Source organism: Oreochromis aureus, linkage group 18, assembly GCF_013358895.1.
Source record: "Oreochromis aureus strain Israel breed Guangdong linkage group 18, ZZ_aureus, whole genome shotgun sequence".
NCBI lineage: Eukaryota > Metazoa > Chordata > Actinopteri > Cichliformes > Cichlidae > Oreochromis > Oreochromis aureus.
Window position 1 is genome coordinate 4,447,919 of NC_052959.1, and position 27,159 is coordinate 4,475,077.

At 38.4% G+C, this 27,159-nt stretch overlaps 1 protein-coding gene across 1 annotated transcript in view; it reads right to left on the minus strand.

Annotated features, from left to right (window-relative positions):
- Positions 1–27,159, minus strand: part of brinp2 (bone morphogenetic protein/retinoic acid inducible neural-specific 2) — a 238,572-nt gene that overhangs the window by 178,427 nt on the left and 32,986 nt on the right. The window lies entirely within an intron of this gene.

The window sequence follows — 27,159 nt, forward strand, 5'->3', positions numbered from 1 at the left end:
TGTACTTGGACCCTTTTTTTTACCCCTCAAAAGAGTGCACATAGTTACCTTGAGGTCCAGTAATTAGCCCTCTTTAAATTGTGCACTGACTGCAGCTGAACTCACCAAACTCCTTGCAACACTGTAACTGCCAAATAGAATTAAAAGCAAAGGGTGGTCAAATATTGGTTTGACTTTTTTTTTTGTTTACTGTGCTTAGTATGAAATGAAATACATTTTGAAAACATCGTATTTTTATGCTTGCTTTCACGCATTACTTCGCAAATACTGAAGTGGGCGTTGCTGTCATCAATTTGGTCCATCAACTCGACAGAAAAGTCCCAGTAATGATCAGTATTCAAACACCCCAGTCACACATTACAGCAGATTATGAATTCCCTCGTGTTTGACATACATTGCAAAGCACAGAAAGATTAGTGCACATAGGTCTGAATGTTTTGTTTTGATTTTTGGTTTTCTTTTAAAAAATGTAACCATCCCTGAGTCCTGTCATGGATCACCTGTCCCCTACAGAATTCATTACCTCAACATCCATACAGCCCCATTATATTTTCATGCTATTTAAGATGATAGGAAATTGTGTTTCGAAAAAGAATGTTGAATATTTCAGATGGCCCTTAGCAAAGCAGGAGAATTATTACATTGGATAGTCATTTCCAGTGGAGATGGGCATCAGCAGTATAACCTGGCTCATCAGGGAACGTTCTAAGCAGAAAATTGCTGACAAAGCTTTCGACAGAAATAGCTCATGACTTGCAATTTAGGCCGAACGGGAGTGGAGATCATTTTAGAATAACACAATGTGACTACCTCTATGTTTTCATGAGAGATGCGGAGCTGTACAGACTGATTAGATACTATACAATTGGCCTTCACAAATACACCTGACTTGATTTTGCCATATTATTTCCAACTCTCAAGGTGGCTACTGCCCTGATATGTAAACAGTACACTGATGTATGGCACTGCAGGGGAGCGTCCCAAGCATCATGCAGAGGAGTTTTTAAGGTGTATGATTTGTTCATGAAGGAAAAAATGGACCTTGAACCTTGAATATACCTCTAGCTCCCATTCACAGACAGGCGCAGCAGTTTTTTTGATCTTGTAACATTAATGTTTCAAGGTACTAATGTTTGGTGGGGGTCTTTTGCATTAATATATTGGAGATGAAAGACATACGGCTATCTAGAATGGGACTGTTGTACACCAGGACAGACTTGAGTGATTTTCTCAACACAAAGGCAAAGCATCTGCTGCAATGAACAGTAAATAGTAAATACGGTGACAGGGATAACATGATACAGTACAGACAGTTCACAGTCCATGTGAATGCTGACGTGGCTCAGAGGGTTGCATTAAGATTGGTGTAACACTTTGTGTCGGGATCGCTGACAATTTGTCATGGCATTTAGCGTTAAGCCGAGCGTGTCACTACTGTCATTTCTTGTTAATAGTGTGTTACAGTATTAGAAGATAGGAGGTAAGTGTTGGCTATATTTTCATTAGCTCTAATCCAATCAGGTCTGTCTGATATGCCTTGTCATGGAAATTTATTTATTTATTCTAAGATAGCCGGTTACCATATTTATGACACGACAGAGACTGCACTATGGTTGTTTTTCCAGCACAGCTGTGGCAATGATTTTCAAATAAAATCTTCATCAAAGTATATTTATATTTGTAATACCAAACGCTGTCTTTGCTTTACGTGCCCATTTTGCAGTGTACAACTTCCAGTCAGGAGGTGCAGCAGAGCTCGATGTCAGAGTGAAATAAATCCGAAGACTGTTTGTTCAAGCCATCACATATACTTAGAGTGGTGCTCAAAAACTGTGGGAGTTGATAGGTCCCTTGTTTGCCATCCTTCCTACATTACAGCAACAGCTGCCGCTGTAGCATATCCTTCCCAAAAGTCCTCTGGTGACAGCCAAGTCTCAGCTATTTGGGATTTCTTTTGCTTCAGGCAATTCTGATTCTGACACTGAGCTTATTTGTTTGGAGTTACGAGGTGTCAGTATGAACTACGTTATTGCAAGATAGAAGGTTCTTGGCAATGTGTGGGTGGAAACAGTAAAATTTATCAATGAAGAATTTGCTAAATTTGCGCATGACTAACCTAGCTATCTACGCATCCCAGAAGCTTTGTTTTAAGCGACAGAAACCCATTGTATCAGCTGCCTTCACCTTTTTGCCAATATTTCATAACCTTCTAAGCCCATATTGAAGATAAATTAAATCAAACTGGAAAGTAGTGTTTCCTATATTGCTTCCAGCCTGCAAACAAGACAAAACTCAATAAAAAATACCCCATGGAAAATGCAATACAAGATATTTGAGAATAACATCTTCAGGGCACTCACTCTCAGGATGGCAATTTAATGTATAGATTATCTTTGTGCTATTTCAGAATCATGTGTTGACATGAGTGTGTAGAGTTGTGTGGGACTCTACAGGGAAAGCCTGTGTAAGATTGGACATGTTGATTATAACAGTTATATCTCTGCTGCTATTGGATTTATATTTCATCCATAACCCCACTGTACTATACATCATGTAAAGTGATTCAGTCTTTTACCACTAGATGTACTATATAAGTGAGTTATACATGAGTTTTTATATCCTACACAGTAAACAAGTCATCATCAATTTCAATGGGTACCACTGTCATTGGTTATCAGTGCTGTACCAGGTTATGTTAAAAATAAAAATGCTGCATTACAAGTATCCTTCCATTGTCAGATAAAAGAAAATGTCCAATATCTGATTCTGAGGTTAGTAGTAGTATTAAAGTAGTAGTAGTAGTAAATATTTTTACTACAGAAGATTTTTTAGAAAACTTGACCTCTGACCTTGAGGTCAAGGTCACTGAGAGATTTTTAGTCGATGCATCCATGGCATCAATTTGAAAATCCTAGGTGATTTCCTTCTCGAGTTAACGCATTTACAAGATTTTCGGAAAACTTGACCTCGGACCTTGAGGTTGGGGTCACTGAGATTTTTAATAGATGGAATCAACTTGAAACTCCTACATTTTGTTCATTCGTGCTTTGTTTTTAACTTGTCGCAGTCACAAACTTGGGTGCCCCTTCTGCCTGCCAACCAGGCAGGGAGACAACAATACCCCATCGGCCTTTTACGGCTGATTCCATTTCTCTGGTGTAAAAATTGATTTTTTTAATTGTTTGTTTAGAGTTTTATATAGTTGTCTATCAGCAGTGTCCACATTAACTAAAGTATGTTTTCCCCATTGAATACAATGTGAGGTATGCCACAATAAATCATAGAAGTCAGTATTCTTATATTCCTCATGCACTATCGCAGTTTTATGTAGAATTTGTCTGCTTTGGCCTTTGCCAAAAGCAATAAATAAGCTTTAAGACATCCAGGCTGTGCATTGTATTAAAATAAGATAATATAGTAGAGGTGTCTTTTGGGCCAAAAACTGAATGTTTTGTAGAAGATATCAAATCTCTTTCCTTATCATAGCTCACACGGTTTCAGGCAAAGTGTCTTTGGCACAAATAACGCAGTGATATGCAGAGTGCACACAGCTGCAGATCTAAAGAGGAGTGGGTGTACGTAGGTGCATTATAAAGTCGTTTCATCTCTTTCCTTATTTTTAATGCACTCCTCAAAAGGTACATTTTACATTTAGCCTCCAGGTGTTATCTGTCTCATTGTAAAGTCAGATATACACACAGATTTATTCCTACATATTCAGACACACATCCTTATGAGTACATCTCAAGTTAAAACAGTGCACATAAACACATATTATACCTGACAGGCAGGGCATACATAAACCATGACATCTCTGAATATTTGGACTCTCGGTGTGCACCGTGGGAAATATGATTGATGGCAGCAGTCACATTGCATGATGGAAAGCCTGATAGATGGTGACAATGACATCAGCCACGCCTTTCTGGTTTTAGCCAGAGAAACACAGAAAAAACACCATGATGAATGATTTTATTTTCTTATGCTTGATAACGCCCTACAGTCACAATGTTACACAGCAAAAATAGCTCACAGGCATGCCATTGTGTGTATAACAACAATTGATATGAGCCAGGTTTACAAACACCATGCTGCTTTGTGTCTGTTGCCACTTCAGCTGGCAGGAAAGAAAAAGTTGCTGTTTTTTTATTATTGGTAGAAGCTTCCTGTTTTCTTGCAACTTTTCATTTGTGGAGAGAAAATGCACAATATACTGTATATGCTTTCTTACATTATGTAACATGCACATTTGTACACTATGTATATGTTTTGCTCAGACCATTTATCACATCTTTTCAGCCCAAAATGTAAAAAAAAACAAAACAAAAACATACTGTGTAATTTTTTTTCGAATTAGCTTCCTATAAAGTTCATTCAAATTAAAACTTAATTTTAAACTATTTATGTATCTTTTGGATGTGTGTGTCTGTGTGTGTGTGTTCCTTGTTTTGGCTGGGGAAAGCACTAAAACATTAGTCATGAAACAAGAGGGAAATGTCAACAGAAAATCAGGAGCACCGGAGATATTAGTTTTCGGTACAGCAAAACAACAGCATGGTGTATCTCGAGAACAGTAGGTTCACTCATGGGTGATTGTCTTCCTTCCTGAAGCAGACTCTCATCCATTCTGGCCTGTCTCTGGTAAACAGGCCATCTTGTAAAATACACATGGCAAAGTTTGCTCCCAGCCAAAACTGACAGATACTAAACAAAAGGACTGCAGGGAAACTATGAGCAAAACAATAAGTTCTTCCATGTTTGACACTTTCTGTTCACACTTCCTGTCTCTCCATCTGTTCAGCCTTAGCTGACTCCACGGAAACGCTTGATGTTGCTTCGAATGCTTGCAACCCTGAAAACAAACTGTACAACTAAATGTCATGCACGTCCCAATTTTCACAACCGCAAACATGCTTACACATCACTCGCTTCCATCCTGCTGATTTATTTATGAGGGCTGATTAGGCTGGAAAGCCAGTATAGGCCAGTTGCAACACTTTGTGGGTAAATTGCTATTAGTCAGAGCTGCTTGCTAGATTTACAGCTCCATAATGGGGGAAATTGGACGAGCGATGGTTGGTTTAATTAAGGAAGCTGAAAGAGCTGAAGAGCACCTTCCAGTGCACTGATGTGTGTATGCAGAATGTGTTGCATTGCTGGTGCTTGATGAAGGGTAGGTATTTGCATATGTTTACAATATTTATTTAAGGTGCCTGGATTGAGCTCCATGGCCCTTTATTAGAGGTAGGTTGTACCAGTGACTCACAAATTGGAGCTGCTGGAACAGTAGTTTTACCATTAGGGTTATGGTCAAGCACAGAAGCCTTAAAGATCCATTGTGTAACAACTGGGCTACGATCAGATTGGCACAGGTTATTGGTGATGACGATTAAAAAGTTAATCAACATGGATCTCACTAATTAGGGTGGGGGAGTCTCTAATTACTCGAAGGGGAAATATATTCCTCAGATCCTAAATATTCAATTTTCCCAGTGCTGCATGATGCAAGTAGATTGTTTTTTAAGCTTTATTGCTAGAAAAGTGCTGACAGTAATTCCAAATTTGACATTTACATGCTAGATGAGGCTAAGTGATAAAGTGTAGCAGTTAACACATTTGCTTTACACGTTAAAAACAACCAGTTTGATTCCATCAGGACACATACCTAACCTCAGGGGTCGCAAGCTAGTGTGCTCCTTATTTCCGGTGTAAAATCGCTGCCAAGTCAAACAAGCAGTTCCATGTTGGACATCTGACTCCACCCAAATCAATCCCCCCACAAAAGTGTATACATACGTATATTCTCTGAATATTCCTGGCACGACATTCAATAATCAAAAGCCAAATAAAACAATATCTGTGTTTATGCCTTTGCTTGATGGAACGCCGTGTTGATCTACTTAAATCAAAGTGGACAAGTGTGCATGTCTCTCTGCCTGTGTGTCTCTGTCTCTATTTTAACCCAGCCATTACATAATTCCCTATGGACTAAGTACTTTGCTTTTATTTTCCAGGAAGTTTCTGCAGCCATCCTGCTGTGAATCTTCTGTGAAAAGCAGAGGGCAAAGGCACCCTGAGGAGCTGCTCAGCTGCTAATGCTTCCATTATAAAACACTAAAGCTGGAACAGTGGTGACAATGAGCAAGGAACCATACCAAGCACTCGAATTTTAGATTTCCATAGCATTAACCATCACATACTGGCATACATTTTTTTCTTATGTTAAATAAACGATTTAAACTAAATAAATAGCCCTCATAAGTCTTACATTACTGGTACATTACCTCATTGATCCAAAAATATCCTCTATGTTCAAAAATGTATTTTAAAATAAAGATTACAACAATAATGGTCTGTTCAAATGCAATTAGCTAAAGCTCCTTATTGCATGTGCTTTTCACAATTTCTGTTACCATATTTTTGTTCCTCATCAAATAGTAGGTAGGCTTCATTTCTGCTGTTCCTGTAAAGATTTTTCTCAGTTTCAAATAGGGACTGAGTAAAAAGATATTATAGCTAATGTGGGTAACTGCTAATAGTTACACGGCTAGCATTAAAATGAGTGTTTGCCAGTTAAACATTTATGATAATTAATGTTGTGCGATACTTCAGAGTTGTTGAAACAGAAACTGCTGACCTTACAACATTCCTTATAAAGACCAGGGTGTCAGTCTGTTTACCAGAGGTGGGAACAACAAAGTACAAATACTTCTTTACTGTACTTAAGTACAGGTATCTGTCCTTTACTTGAGTATTTATTTTTCTGAGAATTTTTTACTTTTACTCCCCAACAAAAATCTGTACTTTCTACTGCTTACAGTTTCAATACAGGCTCGTTACTTTAGGTTTAACGGGCTGTTTGTGAGATGAGAGGTTTTCAAGTTGTGTGTCAGCTGGAGAAAGTGAAGACGGCTCGGTTGCCAGTGAGTATTTATGTCTTTGTTGTGTACATCTTTTAAACAAGATCATGGATTTAGAACAACAACAACAAAACAGATGGCATAGTGGGCATCTTTAGCAGTTAGCAGGACGCCACACACACCGAGCCGACAGGCTAGCAGATGACTCCGGCAAGACCAGAGGTGGAGGTTTGTGCATTTATATTAACAATGCTTGGTGCATGAACTCCACTACTACTGAGAGTCACTGCTCACCTAATGCGGAGTTTTTAATGGTCAAATGCAGACCTTATTATCTCCCCAGAGAGCTCACTTCGATCATACTCACTGCAGTATATATCCCTCCCGACGCTAATGCTAGGTTGGCCATGAAAGAACTTTCTGCAGCCATTAACAAACACCAGAATAAACACCCCGAGGCTGCTTTTATTGTTGCTGGCGACTTCAACCACACCAACTTAAAGACAGTCCTCCCCAGATTCCACCAACATGTCTCCTGCCACACCAGAGGAGACAAGACTTTTAGACCATGTTTATTCCAACTTGGCTGGAGCCTACAAAGCAACACCCCTCCCCCACATTGGACAATCGGACCATCTCTCCCTGTTCCTCACACCTAGGTATTCACCACTCATCCAACGTGTGAAACCTGCTGTGAGGACAATTAAAGTGTGGCCAGAGGGGACAGACGCAGTGCTCCAGGACAGATTTAAAACACAGACTGGAATATGTTCACCCACACAGACCTGGACCAGTACGCCTCATCTGTACTGGATTACATCTCGAAACCACAGACAGTGTCACCACCCAGAAACGGATCACCATGTACCCCAACCAGAAGCCTTGGATGAACGGGATGTTCGTCTCCTCCTGAAGGCCCGCAACACCGCCTTTAGGTCAGGAGATGCACACGCCTACAGTACAGCCAGGGCTAATCTAAAGAAGGGCATCAAAAAGCCAAACACCATTACAAAAAGAAGGTAGAAGAACACTTCTCCAACTCCAACCCCGACGCATGTGGCAAGGACTCCAGACCATTACAGACTACAGGACCACCAAACCCTCCCCACATCCTCTGATGCCTCCTTCCTCAACGAGCTCAACAACTTTTATGCTCGTTTTGAGCGAGGGAACCCCACAACCACAACCATAACAGACATGACGCCAGACCACCAACCTCTGACTCTCTCCCCACCGATGTAGGAGCGGTGCTGAGCAGTATCAATGTCCACAAGGCTGCAGGTCCTGATGGTATCCCGGGCGTGTTCTCAGAGCGTGTTCTGGGAGCTTGCAGGAGTGCTGACAGACATATTCAACCTGTCCTTGGCCCACGCTGTGGTACCGGCCTGCTTCAAATCCACCTCCATCGTCCCGATACCCAAAAACTCCAACCCATCTAGCCTCAATGACTACCGCCCAGTAGCCCTCACCCCCATCATCACTAAGTGCTTAGAGCAGCTGGTCTTAGCACACTTCAAATCCTGTCTCCCCCCACCCTGGACCCCCACCAATTTGCATTCCGCCAGAACAGGAGCACAGAGGATGCAGTCTCCATCGCACTGCACTCTGTCCTCTCACACCTGGACAACAACAACACCTACGCCAGAATGCTGTTTATAGACTTCAGTTCAGCATTCAACACAATCCACCCTCACAACTCATCAGGAAACTGACAGACCTGGGCATCAGTTCCCTCATCTGCAAATGGTTACTGGACCTCCTGACCAACCGCCCCCAACATGTCCGACTGGATAACCGCTGTTCATCAACAATCACAATGAACACCAGTGTACCACAGGGCTGTGTGATGAGCCCTTTCCTCTACTCCCTCTTCACCCACGACTGCAGACCTGCTGATGGTTCCAACACCATCATTAAGTTTGCAGATGACACCACGGTGATTGGCCTCATCAGTGACAACGATGAGGCCGCCTACAGGGAGGAGGTGGATCGTCTGGCTGAGTGGTGCGAAACAAACAACCTGCTGCTTAACACCGAGAAGACTAAGGAGCTCATCGTGGACTACAGGAGGAATGCTGACCCACATCCACCCATCCACATTAAGGGGATGGCTGTGGAGCGTGTGAGCAGCTTCAAGTTCCTGGGAGTCCATATCTCCGAGGATCTCATCTGGACGACCAACTGCTCCAAGCTGGTCAAGAAGGCTCACCAGCGCCTCTTCTTCTTGAGGACTCTGAGGAAGAACCACCTATCCTCAGACATCCTGGTGAACTTCTATCGCTGCACCATCGAGAGCATCCTGACCAACTGTATAACAGTCTGGTACGGAACTGCTCTGCCTCGGACCGGAAGGCGTTGCAGAGGGTCGTGAAAACTGCCCAGCGCATCGCGGAGCACCACTTCCTGCCATAAAGGACATCTACAGGAAGCGGTGTCTGAAAAGGGCTGGGAAAATCATCAAAGACCCCAGTCACCCATCACATGGACTCTTCACCCTCCTGCCCTCTGGGAGGCGCTACAGGAGCCTCCGGACTAAGACCACCAGGTACCGGAACAGCTTCTTCCCCACAGCTGTCAGACTCCTGAACTCTGCCTCCTGACATCTGACAGCCTCTGTAGAAATTATCCACACCCTCACTTATCTTAACTGCACTACTGTATAGCTCTGTGTAAATAATCATTCTGTACATACGATCATTTTTAATCCCACAACTGTTTATAACTTACATAGTTCACATTTCTGTATAACTGTATATCTCAGATTTCTGTATAGTTTTTATTTCATATTTATATCCTGTTCATAGCCTGTACATAGCTTGTACTTACTACAGCCTGTACATACTTATAGTTATAGAATATTCATAACATACTTCACACTGTGTACATTATAACATACCATAATAGACCCATTTCTGTAATATACTTACACATCTCTATTATTGCTAATATATATTGTAATATATCTATATCACAACTAAAGCACTTTCTGGATGGATGCAAAACTGCATTTCGTTGCCCTGTACCTGTGACATGTGCAATGACAATAAAGTTGAATTCTATTCTATTCTATTCTATTCTATTCTATTAACCTCTGATGTTTTTTGTAATGACAAAAGGTCCTTAAGGTAAGAGGAGAATCATTGGAAAACATTTTCTAAAGCCCAAAACGTGCTGTTTAGCCAAAAAATTCAAATTTCCAAATACAACTAAGGAAATGTATATTGTGGTAGTTAGAAGGGTAATGTATGAAGTATGTTCATGCTGCCTTTTAAAAGAAATACATGAAAAAATTCATTATAGATTTCTTTCTTTGCTTTTGTCTCCTGTGGTAACCTCTAATTGTTCTCATAGCACTGCTTTTACTATATAATCTCAGCTATTATATAAGTGACATTAAACATGGAGCACATCTTAATTTAACCATTAAACCAACAAAGAATTCCTAAAATAAGATGCACATTTGTTTTTGTCAACACCATTGACTGCACATAACCTCCAACTGCCAATTTTCTTCCTTTTCATCATTAATTTATTTCCTCTGTAAAACAAGTTACAGAAGCATTAATGATCTCCGGCTGTTTGAATCGCTTTTAGTGCAAAATTAAAGCTATAAATAAGACTTTCAACCTCTCAAAAACATTGTCTGGAGCTAAATTATCTATTTCTGTATTATACTGCATTCTCAACTTTGATGTAATATCTTTCTTCAACAATGTGATGAATAACTGTAGACACAGATTTTCTTTTAAATTCATTATTTATTTATTTATTTTTTATAAGAGTAGATGTTGAAAATGTTTCCCAGTAATGCCAGTAAGGAAAACCTTCCTATAAGTTCCACAAGTTCTATATGTGGTCTTCTTAACTGTAAATAGTACAACACTAGCTTACTAAATACCCAGTTTTTACACATTCTTCAGCTGCTTGGTAACGTTAGTCACATGTTACATTTTCATCCTTGTTTGGTGGGCTCAGTAATGCTCATTGCATTACGAACCCAATGAACAACAATCAAAATGTAGCATTAACCGTATTAGAAGATTAGCAAGATATTTAGCAACTTTAACTGTAGTTAACAGCAGGGCTACAGCTATAAACCTTTCTAGTATAGCTGCTACTTCAGCTAAAACACAATTACCCACACAGTGACTCTCCCAAAGGGCCATAAATGTGTTCTAGTGACAAATCTCCACCACTCTTTGTCTTTACTCTAGAGATACACAGAGTCTGGCAGCAGCTTCTTATGACTGTTTAGGACTAAGTAGGGGTGTGACGCTCTAACAGTCCCTTGCAGAAACTCAACGCCAGTGTTTAATTCCCTGTACTAGTTAAATCGTTCCATTCTTCAACTTGTCTAGTCAGAAAAGTGACTTAAGAGTTTCTTCCCTTATTGTCTGAATATACTGTGTGTTACAAGAAGCCAGTGTCAAAGGGGTGATCTAGTTGGTGAGCATATATTCTCAATTTCCAGTTAACCCTTGTATAGTGTTCGTATTTTTGTTACTCAGCCAGTGTTCATGGGTCTGGTGGACCCGCTAGAGTTTTGGCTTTCCAGTTAACACTATCAAACAATTTTATGTTAAATTACTCAACAGATGTTTACTTTATCCCAATTACGAGCCATGTGAACAGCAAACATGGTTAATTTTTTCCTTTTACCTTTGTTCGATCACATTTATGAATTAATGTGCTTCTTGTTTTTTGTCAATAAAATGTTATAAAAAAAAATTAAATCATTTCTAATCAAGTGTACATATCCTTATACCATATTTTGCAGGTTTTGATGGTATATACTGCCTAAAGGGGCAACGGCCTCTAAATGGCATGGGTCTCAGACCCGAACACCATACAAGGGTTAAGTAGTTAAGAGTTTGTTAGTTACTTAGTTAATAGTTCAGATTCTTTGGATACAAGACAATGTCTTCCATGCAAAGTACAGGTGACTGGGGCAATCCGCTAGTACCCAAAACAATAATAAGGAAGTTACAACACCTTCTTTGTGACCGATTTCACCTGGCAACAGCCAGCAACCACTTGCCAACCAGTCAGGAGATACGCCTTTTTCCTTCATAGCTTCACATCCAATATGATGGAAAACCAGTATGTGCATGACGTCATGGTAGAAACATATTTGTAACTGTTTGTTCTATTTCTTTTGTTATTATAAGCGAAGTTAAGGTTCTTGAAGAACTTTCACGTGTAGTTGCTCTGGAATCTGAAAAATAAATCTGTCATAAATAAAATGTGTCACTATAAGTTAAGAAAAGGTGATCACTCAGAACAACTTCAGATTGATTTGAAATGATCTTGCCCTTAAGGTCCAAGTCATGCAAAACAGAACAAAGGACTCACTGCTGAGACCAGCGGTTCACATTTATTCTCTCATTTGTCAGCTGTCTGTCCTATCTTACTGCAGGTGTGGTCTGAACTTGTAAGTATTTGGAGATCAACAACTGTCCTTCATACTGTTCATTTAGAACCTTTAACACTACAATTCATTACTGAAGACCCTGTTGCATTTAGACCTTAGGATTTATATATTTACCTATTTAGGTAAAGCTCAACTTCAAATGAAACATACACTAAAGGAGAGAGTCTGTTTGATAGATTTTGTTCTTACAAGTATTATACTTTACATCTTTTTACTTCTCTCATATTTCTGGCTCAGTAGCTCAAATGCCACTGATTATTAACTCAATTTCAAAAAGCCAAAATGCCTTTTTGCTACTGCAGGGCATCAACCAAAAAGAGAAATATTACAGAAAAATAATCATATTTTTCCACTTTTCCAATCAGTCTTGAGAAGAGCTTTCATTCAGTAGATAAAATAACCGCAGGCAGACTTAACGAGAGGACAGAATGTCCCAAAGAAACTATGAGCGGAATACAAAACAAATTTTGTACTTCTTAAAGCAATTGCTGTGAACGCTTAACAAAAGGCAAGTTGACAAAACTAACTCAAAGCTGGTATTGTTTTCTCTTACAGGTCAATGAGAAGTCTATGCAATCCTGATAGAGTCCCCCAATCCCTTTGATTTTCAGCCTTGATTTTAAAATGAATCTGCCTTTGCTTTGTGTTTCTTTGTAAAGAAATGATTTATTAATCTGGCAAGTACCCAGACTGCTTAAAAGGGAATTCATGGTAATTCTTTCTCTTTATAAAACCCTGAAACTGCATTCAGACATACACAAAAACAGACACACCCACAACAGTAAAAGCTGAGGTTCAAATTGTTGTAAAATGATTTATATTTCATCTCTTGTTCATTAACTTTCTGACCCTCAGACTCGGAACCTTCTCACCCTGGTTTTACGCACTTTTTGTGTGCCCACATGTGCCTGTGAATATGGGAATGTGTGTTCCTCTTTGTGTGTATCTGTGGAAGTCCATAGGAAACAAAAGGGCCAGCTCTTGTGCATTATCCTCCCCTGATAAAAAGGGAAAACATGAACCCATTAAGGCCTCGGGTCTTATCTATTAGCCACGAACAATCTCAATGACCTTTCTGTCTTTGCTAATTTCACACAATGGCCTGACCTTTACACAAGTCTGATGCAGACATGTGAGTAGTTAAGGATCTTTGCTGCAACAATGCCGCTTTATTCTGCCAGCTGCAGACAAAGAGGTCTGTAATTATCTCTTCTATTATTACCGAGCTTCTTGGGTTTTTCTTTATTCCCTGCATGTGGAAATTTGGTATTAAAATTATTTGTTTTCCACTTATTGAGATTCAAAATGTCTACATAATCTATACTGAGCACTTGACTGATAAATACTCATGCTTTAAAGGTAAGTTCAGCCTGATTATAATGTTGCATTTTTAATCAATAAGCTCAAAGAAACAGACCATGTTGTTCTTAAACCTCTGAAAAATGATAATTTAAAAAAACATTCAAATGTGGTGCCAACAATTCACAACTACCTGAAAATAGGAGTGGCATAGTACTAATACACAATCATTAACATTGTAATATAAAGTCCTGAAAGCTCTTTCACCCTGAAAGTCCTCTTTCTTCCACCATCGTTGCTTATATTATTTCAAATGAAAATTCTGTCAGTGCTATACCACTTACAATGTTTCTATGTAGTAGGATAAACTATGACATCTCCTGACTTCTCCCAAACCAAAAACTGAAAACAAAAACAGGTGCAGTATCTTCTTTGTAATTTCTTTTTGGCTATGATAATGATGTTCTCAAAAATATAGTTACAGTCTTAACCAGAATTGTGATGTGGCTAGCTGGCACTACTATACATTTCAAGTTTTTCTATTTTCTTTTTGTAAAATTTTGCATGGTGTTTCTTTATTGGGTACGTAAACACCTGTCAGATAAATACAACATCCATCAATCCATCCATGTTTTGCAACTTATCCAGGTCCCCGTTGAGGAGGCAGCAGTCTAAATTGAAACAACCAGACTTCTCTCCACCTCCTCCAGCTCTTCTGCAGGAACTTTATATACTTAATGCACCATACTTCCTATATGCAGAATACTACAAAATTAGAGTAAACACAGAACTTACTTTCCACTGCTGCTGTATTGTTGTGGTCTTTGTGAACCACCGTCAGCCAAATTGGAAAAAAAAAAGTTATTTTCTTCCAATTTGTGGCATTACTGAGAGTGTGTTCAAGCATGTCCATGTGCAGCATTTGTCTTCTTCACTTTTGCCCACTATCTGGTCATTTGATTTCCCTCAGCGCCTTCTTTAGAACAACAGAATAGAGGCTTAAGGATGAGCATAAACTGAGCCCTTTTTCCTCCATGTCTTCATTTAATTGAGTAATCTGCCCTGCCCATAAGCACAGTAAGCCAGTTGTCGACTCAAAGAGGCCCCTCACTTCAGATAAATGAAAGGCAAAAAGAAAAAAAAAATCCAAGACTCGGGCTGAATTTCACCCTAAATGGAGAGAGGGGAGAGACTTGTGAATTCTATTAAGATGTATGAGAAGACAGTTGCCAAAGCCATTTAATCGTGCTTCCGTTCTGCTTAATCCTAGCCAGGCAGATGTGTGCCTGTAGGTGAAGCAGGACAGGGAGATGATGAGTCATGTAGTTACCCAGAGGAGAAAACTGCGGGGGGAAAAAACAGAGCCACATATCACCCTGCTGCAACTGAAAAACTATAACTCAGGTGACAAGAGAGTGAGTCAGATTCCATGTAAAACTCTTTTTTTTTGGTCGTTGGTGTGACATATGTGCACAAACACAATGCTTACATGAGTGAATGGTGGATATAATATCCAATATATTTAAACACTATCCTGTCATCTCATTCACACCCTCTCTCTTTCCCATTTTTTCACTGCATCATTTTTTTCACAGGCTTATTTGTCTTGCGCTTTCTCTTTCTATCATCTGCAACATAAAGCAGGGTGCATAAATCGTGCTGAGGACCTTTAGGAGAGGCAGCGCACGTAACCATAAATTTACATGATCTACAGGGATAGAACGGAGTGCAGGAGTGGCCAGACACCTGTGGATAAAGTTCCTGACATGAACTTCACATTTCTGATGTAGTGCAAAGGGTAAATTCAAACTACAACCAGCATTTGTCATGGCGTTGCTGTGTTTTGGCTTTGTTTTGCTGTATGGTATCCATAAAGATTCTCACCCAAAAAACATAAAACATAACACCCACTCAAAGTGCATTAAAATATACCATGTACAATATGACCTGAACATTATAGAGGTGCATACCCCTTTGCTGTCATTTTCTCTACACAATGCTTATTATATTATATTTGGTTATTATATAACCAAAATCATCCCTCTATAGTCTGTTATACTCACTAATGTAAAATGTAAAATGGGTTAAGCTCCGGTTTTGATGGTCCAAACAAAAAGCTGGGTGCATGCACAATGTCACAAAGCAAGTGCTGCTCTGATTCTTTTTAGAGCAGAGGAATACTTAGAGTCTCAACTTACAGACTGCAGATTTTTCACAAATGCTTGTCCCAGTTGCTTTAAGATAGCAGAAGGGATTTACTTTAATTAACAGAAGTGGAAGACTTTTATCCACTCTAATGCAGCCATGTATGCTAATATAGTTTAAGAACTATGCTTGTACAAACTGCTTCACTGATAATCCTGCTATAATCACATTAACTTTACATTCTATCCTGATCTAAAAGCATCTAGTTTGACATTGTATTTATTTATATGACTAATTTATAGTTTTTAAGTTCTGGCTCTTGGTCCTTGTTGATAAATTTGGTTTCAAGTGCATTAGACAAAACTGATTCTGAGGCATTGTTGGCACCGTGTCAAAGAGCATTTCCTCCCTCTTTGGTCAAAAACGTTCAGTATTTAGCACAGTGTTACATGTCAGAATATACTGGGTAAGAAACACTAAACAGGCAAAAAAAAAACCCAACAAAAAACCCCATGACTTTAAGTTCATTTAGTTCGTTCCAGTTTTTTACATTTTTAAGTTATTCACATTAACACCAGATGTTACTTAATCTGTACTGATAAGCTTACAATTTGCACACATTAAAAAATGGGGTGTTTTTTAAGAGTGCATACAATCTACTGTATCAGTTGGTGTGTGATAATTTAGTTATCAGGTCAAATGAATACTGGCAGTACAAGTACATACGGTTAAAGCTACTAATCATACAGGGCCAGGAATGCTTTGTTTCGTCAGAAAAATATCAGTGACAATACATCAATTACGCACTAGTCAATTATAATTTCCCAGCGCCTAAGTTTATGTGTATTTAGTCTAGAACAGGGTTGTCAAACATAAGGCCCAGGGGCCAGAATCAGCCAAGTGAAAACTCCATTGGATGACTTTGGAAAACTTTAACTTTTAACAATTTTTACAACTTTTCATGATAAAGACCTCCCCTATGACCATTCACAGTGCACCAGAGTAATTAAATGATAGATTTCTATAATTTCAAAAATATGTTTTTTGCACACATTTACTTCTTACAATTTAAGCTTAAAGAGTCATGCTGGAGGATTTTTCCTTTACTACAGCAGCATTTCTTTATAATCTAGAAAAACTGAAAAATGCCATTTAAATTGTGCTTTTTTTTGTCTTATATTAAGGTGTTGTTAAACTGACTGGTTTGGCCCAAATGACACCAAAGTATGTATGCGGCCCACGATGTAAAAGGAGTTTAACCCCCTGGTCTAGAATTTCTTTGTACTGGCCGAAAACTCAGTTCATTGGACAAACATTTAAATAATGAAGAAACAAAGTAATTTCATATTTGACAAACTGGAACTAGCAAATGTTTTGAAACTTTGCTTCTTAGTTGACTTTTATGATTGTCAAAGGGTTTGTTTTATACTGACCAACATAACCATTAATCTAGAAATTCTGTCAGGACTAGAACAGAGAGAATAATTCATATCAGTTTGTAGCACTCTATTAGCTCCTATTATTGTAAGGTAAAGACCCTACAATAATACGATAAGAATATAACAGTACAATAACATAGACTACTACCTGCCATGATGAGGAAAATTCATTTGGCTGCTTCTCTCTAACATTTATTTCTTTTCATTTGGGCACGTGAATACAAACAAAAACTGCGTTTAATGGCAAATGTAAATACAGTAGGCAGCACACTGTGTCCTACCTTTCTTTAACATGATAATTCCTGACACCAGACTACAGGAAACAGGCTCCCTGACTGCTTGCAACATGGACTAAAAGTGATTGCTGTAACTCTGGCTTAGCTGTTCTCAGCCAGTCTACTGTTAAATAATTTGAAGCAGACAGAACAGCGTGGGTGTGTCACTGTCACTGTCAATAAGCTCTCTTTATTAATACATAATAGCCAGCCATTGGTTTTATAAATAAGCCTGGAGCTGAGTCAAAAAGCAAGTTAGAAAATAAGCTGCCTTTGATAAGTCTTTCATTTCTGACTCAATTTTTTTATTTCTTAATTTTTGCTTGCCACCTCATTTGTCCTGCAGAGAAATTCATATCACGATCACAATCAACCATGCTGGAGGTCAGTGAAAGTTCTTCTTCTAGTATACAGCCAAAAAGTTATTTACAATTCCATGCTGATGACGATATTATCCAGTAAATGATCATAGATCAAGATTTTTTCCAGTGTGATGTGAATCACTCTGGAAAGAATCATGTTCTTTGTGTAATCCCCCTAAATGGAAGACACAAAAGGACATCAAAAATACACAATGCTGTTTCTGTCAATACAGATAAGCACTTATTTCTAAAAAAGCATACAACTTATACACAGATACATACACAAATACTGTGTCCTACCTTTCTTTAACAAGATAATTCCTGATAATTCCTGACATCAGGCACAATTGCGCCATTTTTTTGTGGCACAACACCGGAATGACTGCAGGTGTCCATGAGTTGCGGTACTTTAGCATCTAGCTAGCACTACAAAGAGTAGCGATCATAAAAGGAGGGACTTCTAAATGCAATGTTTCTATCAGCTCAACAAACATCAGCAAACATACAAACTGTTTGTGTGCAGTTTGTCTCACAGTGCGTTGCTAGCTAAAAGGTCCAGCTGCGTATAGCTAACTTCACTCAGAGATGGAGAAAGATAAGAAAGACAGGACAGAGGAGGAAGAAGGGAGGTTAGATTTAAAGGTAAGAACTGCTCAGTGATGTTTGATTAACTGGAAATTTAAAGCTTACATGTAAGTGCTCATGTTTTTAAATCAGATATTTACATCTACTGTTTGTAAATGTGATATTATGTATTTTCATATTGTAAAACATGCTGCTAAACAAACTGAGGCAGAATGACTGTATTATTTAAAGGGCATAAAAATACTCTGCAGTTTAGTGCAGGATAAACAGGCTAGCTGGCCGTGCTGTGATGGATTCAGAGTAAAGAACAGTGTGTGACTTGTACACAGTGGCCATCTAGTATAAAGTTAATATAAACGGTGTACTGTCAGCGCAGAGAATAAAAATCAGCCAGGAGAGTGCATGAAACATCTGCTTACATCTGGTTAAATTCAGATGTATAAATCCACAAAGAGCAGCAGGTCAGCTGATCACAGCCTGTACACTAAGAAGATCTACCGGAGCTCTCAATAGAGATTTATGAGTTGTGATTCTTTTCCCCATGCTAAACCATAACAACCGATTTTAGGTTTCCCCACCTGCTGAATCTCACTTTATCTAACCTGACTGTACACATTTTCCTGTTTAGAGGCAAAGTCGCCCTCTACAATGCAGGCAACAGAAAATAGAGCTATTTTTTAACATTTTCCCCTTTTTTTGCTGCTCATGTCCTCCTTCAGTGATTCAAGCAGAATACATTTATTAGAATTAAAATTTAGAACGAAATAACATTTTTGTTCCCCTTCTGATATTTTATTATTGCATTAATATAGCACAAGATTCATATAGTTTTACACAAAAATTGCTGGTAGAAACATCCTCCAAAGAGCTACTTTTTACTTTCTCACTCTGTGTACATGTCAGAGTCTGTATTTTTTCACTTTTACTCGAGTAAAGAATTTGAATCATACTTCAACTTTTACCGGAGTATAGAATTTCTGTACTTTTGCCATTTCTGCTTATACAGTACTTTTTAAATTCTTTTTGTCACATCACTTCTTCTCTACTGTCCATCTGTTGTTTGTGACAGGTGAAAGGCACAGCATCCAAGCTGCACTCATCATTATTCTATATCTGAAGAGAATGCCAACGTGAACGGAATAAGGACAGATTTCTTTTAGTGGCATGCCCACATAGATCATACTTTCATGTCAAATTAAGATAACTCTTGATAATGTGACTAAAAGCTTTGATGAAAATATATACATGAAATAAACACTGAAGTGCTTTAAATTGGATCAACACTTTGCTTTCAGTTGCACTTCTCAAGAATTCTTTTTTTTTTTGCTGGGGTTTACATTAATTGACATCGGGAAACTGATATCTTTTTGTTGCTGTGTATATTTTGTGAGTCTCACAGCAGGAAGTGATTCACTGTGGCAGCTGCTTTGCAAACATGTCTGTTAACCTCTGTTGAGAGCTTGTATAACACCGACTTTCCTTCATGTCATGAGGCCAAATTCAGAAAAATGTCATTAAGTTCAAAAAAGTTAGTTCTGAAAAAGCATTTAGATTTCACACTGGTGCCAAAGGGTACTGACCTTTGATTGTCTAGATGAAACACCACAAGAGTCGGCTGGTTTTGCACCATTAGAAACCTCTTTGAAATGCTGGTCAAAGCAACTATTGAAGAAAGTACAAATTTCAGCTATTACTTTGACCTATGACTGTTGAGTCTTTAACATATAAAATGTCTTTCTTAACTCAAGATCTCAGAAAAATGTGTAACTGAACTAGAGGTCATACGTTTGACAAACTATCAAAGCCTTGTTTCAAAGATACAAAGTATCGTAAAGTATTCACTTGGTGTCAAAAAGTCAGATTCATGGAAATATAACATCATTTTTCTCTGATAAATAGTAAAGAAATGGTATAGAAGGCAAGTAAAACTATTCACTCCCCATAACAAAACGCTCACTTTGTATGCGCTTGCACTCTTGCACAATTTGACAAGGACATTTGGTGATATAGACAGCACAATTTGATTCAAAGGCTTTGTCTGGTCATGAGTGCCCATATGCATAAGCCAAATCAGAGAGATCCCCATCAAAATTCTTCTCCTTCTACTGTCAGTGTTACGCAATCCTGAAAAAAATCTTACATTTTAAAATGAGTTCCAATTGTTGGGTCAATATTAAGTCAAAAGTGTTTTACAGAGGAACTAAAAAAAACTTAACCTAACACACTACAGATCTTAACACATAGCACAGGCTTCACGTGGCTCAACGTGAGAATCAAAACAAGCATTTTAACACAATTTAGTGGGAATTTTCTATAAAAGGTAGATCGCCTAAACTAAGAGTCCCATTTTTATTAAATTACTGAATTACATTACTAAAGTGAAAGCACCATGTTTATAAGGGACTAATGTGGTTTATTATCAAAAGGTTTTATTTCTTATTTTTTAAGGACTAAATTGGTTTACTTATTTCACCCTGAACCAATTTAAATTTTTCATTTTCAATTTACCTGGCATGTCTAAAAATCTACTGAGTATCACAAAAGTAAATCTGGTAAGAGACCAAAAAATAATTTTAAAACTATTTCTAATACATGCTTAGATGCCTACCAGGTCCATCATACAAAGTTTTTCATAATTACTGTACAGAAGAAAGCATCCGTGGATGATTAAACTGTAATAACCAAATGCCACTATCTCTAAGATAAATGTGAAGATGAATGAATATTTTGCTTTACCTCGCGCCCCATTTACATGCTTGCCTTGTGCTTTACTGAAGGCCTTAAACATGAGTGGTGGCAATTAAATTCTGGTTTCATGGTATATTGAAATCAGTATTTATGCAAATTTTCTTTGTAAATGTTTAAATGATTTGTAGGAAAGCTAGCACAAAAGTAAAAGAAACAGGAGAAAAGAAAGAAAACCTCCTCTAACCATCCATAGATTTAGGATTAATAGTGTATCAGTATATCTCTAAGATGCTTGGCAGCAGTCTCTGCACATCTCCCTTAGCCTGTAGAAGGACATCTAATCGGTGGAGGATTTCCATACCTGCCTCCCGCCTCCGGTAATCTTAAGTACATCACACATCTGGCTGGGCTTTATTTCAAGAGTCTAGAAAAAAGATAAGCAAGTGACAGAGATGGAGATAACACTAATCCAAGAGTGGCGCCAGGTCGAAAGGAGTGTCCACTGCACACGACAAAGTAATAAAGGGCCTGGGGCCACAGTAAAGCTGCACGGGAGAGCGGGCAGGGAGATAAGAAGAGAAGAGGCTGGTGGAGAAAGCAGAGCAGTGATATATGAAGAGGCAGAATGGGAGAAAAGGACAGAAGGAGGAACGTATAATGAGACATGAAAAACAATGACGAGATGATGAATATATTGAACACAAATGTAACAGCGCAATGAAGGAGTTTGAGCTCCATTATTACAGCTATATAAACTTCATGGCTATTTGCAAGGGTCTTTAATGTCTTTCAAACCAAATGATGAAGAGATTTGTTTGTAATTAGCTTAAAAAAATTATACTAACTAGGAAGATATCACACTGATAATCACATTAAAACGGGAAACATGTCAAAACAAATGCATTTATACTTCAGACTGAGTTGAAGCTACATTCATTATGCTACTATGGTTGCATTCTAAATAATACAATGGATTTCTTTTTATTTATGAATATAAATTTTGTTGCCAAACGCTCATTCACAGATCCAGCAGAAAGATTAGCAACATTAGCATTTTTCTAAGGCTTCAAATTCTGTTCATTCTGCAGTCCTCTTTTATCTCTCCCCCTTTTTTGATCACCAGAAACGCCTCTGAAAAATATCTGTCACTTAAAAATAGTTCGGTTGATTTTCACTAAGATTGCCTGCAGGTAATGTGCCGTAGGCTGCAAAGCTAAAAACTAGCTGCTTGCTGCTGCTAGAAACCTTAATGATGTCAGTGTTGCAGGCTAAAAAAGGAGCTGATAAAATATGAGGAAGACTTCACAGCTACAGTAAGTGACAATTCTCTGTTGGTTTGGCACTACAAGCAACAACTTTCGCATCTCGTGCAGTCATATGACTGACTGAAAAACTGGGTTTTACTTACATCTGTCCCCAGTAATCCCAGTTCTACTGGCTTTATAGGATACTTAAGGCTATTTAATGTTTATTGACTTTATATGTCTCATTTTCTTTTCTTGTTTTTTTGATAAGCAGAGCAAAGTATCTTACTTTGGCTGCCATCACAGCATTAGTGATTATATATACATTATACATAACTACTTGATATGAAAATGCATAAGATTTGGAAGAAAATTGTGTTACATTAATTGCTTAAAGCAAATCCACAGCAGTAAGCTGATTTTTCTATTACATTTTAATATCACTGCCGAGCTTTCTGTGATAATAAAATCCACTTAGGCCTTAATACAATTTCATACTAGGTGAGAACATTTTAGTTTCCAATTAAAAGAAAATCTTAGATAACCAGGAATTATGGCAAGGTTGTTTTCCAAAGCAGAGCTGCTAAATTACACAGAAAATAACTGTAATTTAGCAGCTGACTGTTGACTGCATTATACCCTGCATTATAGTTGACTGCATTATACCCTCTTTTCACCATATTGCGATTGCAGATCCAGTCACAACCTGAGTCTAACAAGGACAAAGAATAGCAAATCTCTTTGGAGCAACATTTCTGTGACAGACCTGAATAAAACGTTTGACTAAAGTGTCAAATATTTGAACTCCTTGAACTGCCAGACATGCGCTTGATCTATCTCACCAGACAGTCTCAAAAGTGAACATGACACACTGGTAGAAAGATAACTGAAATCAAGCTGTGTTTTTCTTTTTTGTTTGTTTGTTCGTTTTTCTTCCTATCTGTTGAATTCCAAACAGCTATTGATATATGTTTTGGATTATCAGTCACATTTTTCCTGTTGGAAAAATAAGTCAAAAATGTATTTAAAAAAAACTATTAAACTGAAGAGCTGGTTTCGGCCTGTTTCTGCATCATCTGTTCCTTACAGGGTTCTGATTGTGACACCAAGACAGATCTATTCCAAGTGAGAAATCAATACTCTCAATCAGGTCTCTGAGTCTGTGAAGATCCACCAAGACTGCTGCGGTTGTTGTTTTACACAAACCGGGAGCCTATTCCAGGAAGCATGTTCCATGAACTGTGAGATTAAAAATAAACTCTGACTTGATTCACTCTGAGATCCACAACTCTGAGTTTGCTGATCAGCTGTTCAATCCACTTTGAGCATGTAGGGTCTCCCTCCCGCTATAAAGCACTTTGAAGCAACTTTTGTTGTGATTTTGTTTGTGCTGTATAAATAAATTGAACTGAATGTTCACTTTGAGTTGATATCCATGTCAAAAGCTAAATAAAAGCAGTCTCCATTTAAAGCAAATGGACTGAGGAATATAAGTGCACATGACACATGGAAATGACCATGATTTTTATCTTAAAAAACGGAAGAAAAAAAGCCAATATAATCATTCTGGGCCACTCTTTTATCATCATAGTATGTGAATTTGATATCAAATATACACATTTCTAAAAACTTAAACACAGCACAGCACATTAATTTGCTCCAGTCTGAGCTTTCATGGCAAATTTATCAATGCGGAAATGAAAAATTTAAAAGAAGGAGGAGAGCAGAAGTCTTAGAGAAACTCCCGTTTTGTTGAAGAAAACCTGCCAGTTAGCCTGCCAGGAGTTTCCTTCGGCTGAGGGTTAACAAACTCAAAGCTGTTAGCCAAACCTCCTTCCTTGAACACGTCCCACCTGTCATACATCCTTGTCTCGGAGAGGAAAGTGGCTTCTGTGTCCTATGATCATTTATGATACTGAATCAGCATTTCTGTTGTTGTAGTGCCTCGGCTATTTTTGTAAAAATGTCCTATTACAATAGTTAGGAATTACAGCTCTTTAATTTGAAGCCTCGTCTTTTTTCAAGGGATCAAAGATATTACATGATTGTCCAAGTAGGGGAAAATAACTCAATAAAAACAAAGGGAAAACTATATGAAGAAATAAATACTAAAAGCATTTTGTCTAGACACTCCACAGCATTACTCATGTGATGAATCCATCAGTTTTCAGCAGTTATTTATGATGCTTTAACAATATGGAGTAGCCACATACATCACAACTCATTTTTTAATTAGGGCTGAATGACGTATGTCACAATGATTGAGTGTGAGCAGGGATACACTAATGCACTAACGCGTGGGGCTGTCAGCATCCATCCAGAGTAGAGCAAAAGCAGCTTCTATCCTTCCTGTAAAAGTGTCACTATTGTCTCTCTGTGAACCCACCTCATAATTATCAATAGTTATGACAATATATTTTTTCTTAGTTTTTAAGCTGTGGCAGTAACATTTCAGTTATTATACTAGTAAAAATGCACCTAATACCGTGCTACATCTGCTGGTGTATAAAGTACACCTGTTCATATCATATTCAGATGCAATTTCTCCACAGCTGCAGTGATAAATTAAAGCTTCTTTTTTTAACCCGCACTCTGCTTGACAGTCAAAATTCCCCTCAGGTATTACTTAGGTATTACCCCTGGGACCAGACCAAACTATTAAATATTCAACATGGAGTCCTGTTTAGGTTTGGAAAAAAAAAACGAAAAAGGAGACTTTTAGGAGTTAAAATTGACGGGATATTTATGGGATATAGCACAGCAGCAAGAGGGATCTGCACATGTGTCAACAGTTAAATTGCCTGTTGCATAAGCCTCCATGTACACACATCAAAGCATAATTTCATAGCTCAATTACCAAGCTAAGCTAAGTTTTAGTGTACTCTCTGTGAGCATCACCGAAACATGGGAATGCACCAGGGGGCTAGATTTCCAGAAAAAGAAGTTCCACCTTTTTCACCTTTTTTGTTTGCTAATTAACAGTTTTGGTATGGACATGTTCATAAGAGGCCCCCTGCCTGAAAATGTGTTATCACTGCTGCACCAGCTCACTTCCTTTCCCCCTTGTATTCTCTCAGTCCTCCAACTTTCCAAAAACATCAGAGCACTAATCTCATTACTTTGCAGGTGTGTGTGTAAAAATGTGCTCAGGCATGTGTGTTTTTCTGCATTCGACAGCATTTGTTTGTGGGTACGTGTCCATGCAAGTACAGAAGGTTGCCTATATCTGTGTGTCAGCATGCTTTAATACAATATTCAAACGCTCCCATGGTGCTTTTACATCTGGGAAATATTAAAAGCTTCTCCATAACTGCTTCTCCCTGCTTCACCAACTGTTCCGGCTTACACAGAGTGAGAACTGAGCTTAATCATCAGATGCGGAAAGCTTCTCTTCTGTCCTGCCAAGTGAACACGCTCTGTGACTCTTCCCCGCTACAAAGCTTGATATTTAATGCATAGGTGCCACGGCAGGCAGTGATGGACGGGGGGAACGTTCGAGTTAACGTCCCGCTAGCGGAATGCAATGCCGTCAAAAACGACCCGGTATCTGTGAGACACGATCCATGAGAGGGGATGGATGGAGAGAGGTTGGGAAAGAGCAGTCAGAAGTGCAAAGGTGACTGAAAAAGGTGACAGGAAGACAGGGAGGATTCAGGGAATCTACATATTTTTATCTGGGCGGTTATGATAAAAGATGACAGCGTAATAAGACCTGAAAGATCTTTCTTTTTCCTTTTGGAGAAATAAATTAGATTTTATGTTGGGCCAAAGGTCAATTACTTAAAAATTCCACAAGAAATAGCAGTTATCTTTCTTGCCAAAGAAATTAGCGTTATGATTATCCAGTGATTTCTCAGCAATGTGGTGTTAGGACAGAAAGCCTATCACTATTGAACATAATTAGTCAGTAGTCAATGACTCAGGAATTTCCATATGTTCCATATACAAATGTCTGTATCTATATGATATGTATGAATGAACTAAAAAATTGATCTTAAAAATTCTGATTTCCATACCAGAAGATGTACATTATACTAGATTCTATATTATATTATTTGTGTCTGTAATAGTACTGTTCTACATGTAAATAATGAGGTAATATACTGCATTGCACCAGACACAAGTGCTATACACACTTATGACCCTTTTACGCTCACCATTGTCAACCTTGGGAAAGGCAGTATGTGCTAAAAGTGATGGCACACCTGTAGGTGAGCGTCATTTGGGCTTGTCGTACGCCTCTCATTTTTGTAACATGATGTCAGGTCTGAGACATGAGTATTGGAGCAGGTTGGCCTTTAGAGCCATTTCAATGGTATATCAGTGTAGGAGCTTAGAGATTCTGAGAGATGGTGCAGCATTTTGTAAAGGTGAGCCTTTCTAGAGAAAACTTCCCTTTGCTTCCTGTTTCGACTTCTTCAACTCTTATATGTCTGCATAGGAACTCAGTCATCCAGGTCATGGCAGTCTGAGAAAAGAACATGACTGGACTCCTTGAACTTCTCTTGAAGATATTTCAACTCTCATCCAAGAGGCTTCTTCAGTTCTAAAACCAAAAGGTGGAGTGTCTCAGGTATAAAATGCAAAGGTTTTGTCTGAGTAGTGACACCTATCTTTCAGGAGAATACCACATGGAGTCCAATGTATAAATGGTTACAGTGCTGTGGTGAAGTCACAGTTGGTGACGTGCAACAACCAATATCATGACCATAATCAAGTAATTAAGTGCAAGAATATAATCTGGTTCTAGAGTTCTAGATGCACTTCAGTTCTGAAGTCTCTGAAGTAACATAAAAATACATTTAGGAGCACATAACGGACACCTGCAGAA